Raw genomic sequence first — 5,039 nt, 5'->3', positions numbered from 1 at the left:
GATCATTTTGGAGCTAGCCTAGGTAAAATTGGTCATTTTAGAGCTAACTTGGGTAAAATGGATCATTTATGAGCTAACTAAGGTAAAATGGGTCATTTTAGAGCTAACTTAGGTAAAATGGATCGTTTATGAGCTAACTAAGGAAAAATGGATCATTTTAGAGCTAAGTTAGGTAGAATGGATCGTTTATGAGCTGACTAAGCTAATTATGCCATTTTTGACATAAGTAAGCTAAGTACATGTCATTATTGAGTAAACCTAGTTAACTAAGCATATTAGAGCTAACTTGGGTCATTTTGGAGGAAACAAAGCTAAGTATAGATCGTTTTAGAGCTAACTTAGGTAAAATGGATGGTTTTGGAGGTCAGTAAGCTTATTAAGTCATTTGGAGGAAATAAAGCTAAGTCTAGGACTTTATGCATTTCTTAAGCAAAACACTAGAGAAACTTACTGTGATCATTGAGGTGTAGGAGCGGGCTACTAATAATCTCGATCACTATCATCAATAAATGCATAATCATCATCATCACTATCATCAATGACGTGCTCATAGGGTTCAGTGGCATCAACATGTGGAAGGCCACCTTGACGTAATCGGTCAAGCATTGACAGGTCATCCGCAGCAGTAACCTCTTCTTGTTCCGGCTCTTCTTGTTCCTCCTCTGGGGTGATGCCGGATTCACTGTCGCTGTCTACTTCAATGTTTTGGGGTGAAGTATAGCGGTTCTTGAAACATTTTTTGGAAAGACGTGTCTCTTGGAAGAATTCTCTTTCATATGTGTCTGGGTTAATGTGAGGTTCATAATCCTCTTCCTTTGGGGGAGATAGTCTAGCACGTGGCGGCACTTCATAAATGACATCCCAACCTTTTAGATTTGGATTAGTTTGGCAGGCCCACGGTAGATAGAATACTTGGGTCGCCTGTTGAGCCGTAATATAGACATCAGGAACATCTAAATGGGTTCTTTGTTTGATTTCAACTAGCCCTATATGTTCATGAGTCCTTCTAGTCTCCTTCGGCTGAAACCAATAACATTTGAAGACTACGACATTCTGTGGGTTTTCACCATAGAATAGAAGTTCATAAATTGCTTCAACTCTCCCATAATACTCGGTACCTCCTTCGCCGATAGCAGATACACAACAATTTGTAGACTTTCGATCGCCATAGATAGCTCTTTACCATAGGTACAAAAGAGATACCCGTTGATGTCGTATTTGTCAAATGAACGGACCTTATAGTCAAAACCACTAGCGACTTGTCTCAATTCGGCGTCCATAGACTCTGAATTAGCCAACAAGTTTAATACGAAAGGATTGTTGCATTAGGCACAAATTAGCGAATGAAATGAAATGGTCTAATAGAAATTACCGTTTGTTTGAACCAAGAGATGAAACCGGGATAGCCGCCTCCTTGCTTTGCGAGAAGCTCATACTCTTCGACGGAATCCTTTTGGATCACCACTCCATACGAGAATATGGCGACGTATTGAGTGTATGAAATATCCAAGAATAAGAGCAGTTCAAAGGAAATAGAAGTTGCGAAACAATGTACCGAGACCTTACTCGATGTACGGCCGCACTTCTGTCAGGTTGTTGAAGATATAAAACGAAATGGTCCGCTATTCTTCGTTATCCAGAGATACTGGTTTCGAACCACTGGCTGGTGCGAGATTCCCTTTGAATAGGCTGAGGTTGGATCCACCCTTTTTAGGGTCGTTAGCATTGTACCGAGGCTTCAGATTATGCAAATGACGATTTTTGGCTTCGTAGTGTGCTGTCACGAAGTTTGCCGCCTCCTCAGTGATGAATGCCTCAGCCATCGATGCTTCAATTCTACGTTTATTTTTACATTTTTCTCGAAGCGTCTTCTGCATCCTCTCAATTGGGTAGCACCAACGATTTTGCACAGGCCCCCCCAATCTTGCCTCGGTCGGGAGATGCAAAATCAAATGCTGCATTGGATTAAAGAAGCCCGGTGGAAAGATCTTCTCTAACTTGCAGATCAACTTCGGCGCCAACTCTTCCATTTCTTCTAGCACGCTAGGCGATAGTTCTTTCGCACAAAGAACACGGAAGAAATAGCTGAGTTCTGCCAGTACTAGCCATTCATCCTCAGGGATGAAGCCACGCAACATCACCGGCATTACCCGCTCAATCCATATGTGCCAATCATGACTCTTGAGACCAAATATCTTCAATTTATCAAGACTCGCTCCCCTCTTTAGATTCACTGCATACCCGTCGGGGAACATCAACTGCATTTTCACCCACAAGATAACTTCCCTCATAGCTGGCTTTCCAAGATTGAACCATGCCTCTGGCTTCGTCCAGTTCTGCTTTCCTTTCGGTTCTTTCATGTTTTGTAACGGCCTATCACATAGCGCCTCCAGATCGACTCTAACCTTAGTATTATCCTTTGACTTCCCATCAATGCCGAACAATGTACCAAAAAGTGCCTCGGCCATAATCTTCTCAGTGTGCATCACGTCGATGTTGTGTGGGCAAAGGAGGTCTTTGAAGTAAGGCAGATCCCATAAGCATGTCTTGTGAGTCCAAGCGTGTTTAGAATTATACCCCTTGAAGTACCCTGGACGCTCTGGATCTGGCTCGAGAGCGTTTAACTGATCCAGGGTCTGTTGGCCTGTCAATGCAGGTGATGCAGAGTTTTTGACAACTCTACCTCTGATGAAGTTCTTCTTGTCTTTCCTGAACTTATGGCGAGGATCCAGGAACTGTCTATGCATGTCGAAGCAAGAAAACTTGCGACGGGCCTGAAGCCAACAAAACTCAAGAGCTCCCTGGCATGTGGGGCACGGGAACCTTCCATGCACACACCAGCCAACGAATAGCGCATACGCCGGCAAGTCATGCGTCGAGTACATGTACCAGACACGCATTATGAAGTTCCGTTTGCTATAGGCGTCATATGTCTTGAACCCATTATCCCAGGCTTCTTGCAATTCGTCCTTATGCGGCTGCATCTACACATTCATATTTTTCCCCGGATAGTTGGGCCCTGGAATTATCAACGTCAGGAAAATGTTCTTTCTTTGCATAATCTGTCCGGGGGGAGATTGAGTGGAAAGACAAATACAGGCCAACAACTGTATTGGGTTGCCGTCAGACCAAACACACTGAACCCATCCGTGTTGACGCCGACTCGAGGATGCCTCGGATCTGCTGCTTTGTCATCATGTAATTCATCAAACTTCTTCCACGCAACACCATCCGATGTGTGTACCATCATCGGATTCCCATCTTTATCTAGTTCCGTTCTTTTGCCCGTTTTTTGCCATGTCATCTGTCTGGCCGTCTCTTCGACCATGAAAAGACGTTGAAGTCTTGGTACGATTGGCATATACCGAAGAACACTAACGGGGATTTTGGTCTGCGTCTTCTCACCCATATCGTTGTCTACCACAACATACCTGGAAGACTTGCAAATGGGACAATAGTTCAAGTCCGCATATTCAAGCCTAAATAAGGCACATCCTTTCTCACAGGCATCTATCTTCTCATAGGGCATCTTCAGTGCACGGAGGATTTTTTCTGGCTGGTACAGGTTTGCAGGCATTACATGGCCTTTGGGTAGAAAGCATCCAAATACTGTCATCATTGCATCATAGCATTCTCTACCCAAGTTAAACTTAGCCTGCAGAGCCATTACTTGTGAGATGGCATCCAACTGACAAAGCTCAGTGTGCTCGTGCAGCGAACGTTTTGAAGACTCCAACATTTCATTGAAGGCCTTTGCAGATTCCTTCATCTCCTCGTCCGAATCCCGAGCATCATCCAAATCTTGCACTATGTTTTCCATCCCGGTACCATGCTCGTCGGTGCGACGACGAACCACCTCAGCTCAGTCACGTTGCGCAGACTCACCATGAAATGTCCACACTGTATAATTGGGCGTAAAACCACCCCTCTGCAAGTGTTTGCCCATTTCAGCCTCTGTCCTCTTTTCCCAATTGTCGCACCGGAAATAGGGGCACCATGTTTTCCTCTGGCCATTTGCAAATGCGGCTTGCACAAACCCCTTGGTTTTTGTGAACCATTCAGTACTCCATTTGTTCTGACCAGTGTGACCGGTGTACATCCACGCACGATCACTCATCTTGACTTTCAGAGCTACTGGACACACAACAAATATATATATATATATATATATATAATTCACCGTGTATATATTCATCAGTTGATCTAGTTTGTCAATTTTATTACGTCCATGCAACCTACACTCTAATAGGTAATGGTAGGTTCGAATCCCACCCGAATATGTGTAGATTGGGTTCGTTTTCCCATGCTATGCTTCGGACCCGACGCAAAATTTTGGCAGCACCTCCCCGCTGTTCTTTTGATACACATCTCTGCAATAAACAAAGAGGATGTGTACCCGGAGAACAACAGGGGTGGCACTGACGAAATTTATGCGTCGGATCCGGAGCAAAGCATATGGGAAAACGAACCCAATCTACACATACTCGGGCTGTCCATGGATATCGTTGGACAATTCGAAAGAATCACAGTTATAAATATGCAAATGCATGCATATTTATAGATGTAACCCTTTCGAATGGGAGACGCATAGTGGTTACGCATACTGATGATTGACACCTATAGCTAGCATGTTTCATCGGCACGAAGACCGGAACAGAGCAAATGAAGGGGGAGGAGGAGATGTCATTTGTGCTCACCAACGAACGCAGGGGCGGAGCTTGTCGAATGCAGGGCGAGGTCGTCAAACACCACACCCTCGCAGCGACGAAACAACTGCACATTTGAATCCACCCGGTCAACACAAATATGTATGATGTTTTGCATAACAAAATTGAAAAATATACGACATAACTCATAATTCACAAATATATGACCCCGTCGGCCTCTGGAAAGCCAAAGAGCACCTTTTCGGGAGGTGTCAGGGGTCGGGGTGTCATGTCGGTGTCGGGGTGCCGTGTCGGGTCGGGGTGCTGCTTCGGGGTCGGGGCGTCGGGGTGTCGTGTCGGGTTCGGGGTGTCGTATCGGGGTCAGGGGGTCGG

This window comes from Triticum aestivum, chromosome 1D, assembly GCF_018294505.1.
Source record: "Triticum aestivum cultivar Chinese Spring chromosome 1D, IWGSC CS RefSeq v2.1, whole genome shotgun sequence".
Taxonomy (NCBI): Eukaryota; Viridiplantae; Streptophyta; class Magnoliopsida; order Poales; family Poaceae; genus Triticum; species Triticum aestivum.
The sequence above is the reverse complement of the archived record's forward strand: the minus strand, read 5'-3'. Positions refer to the sequence as shown.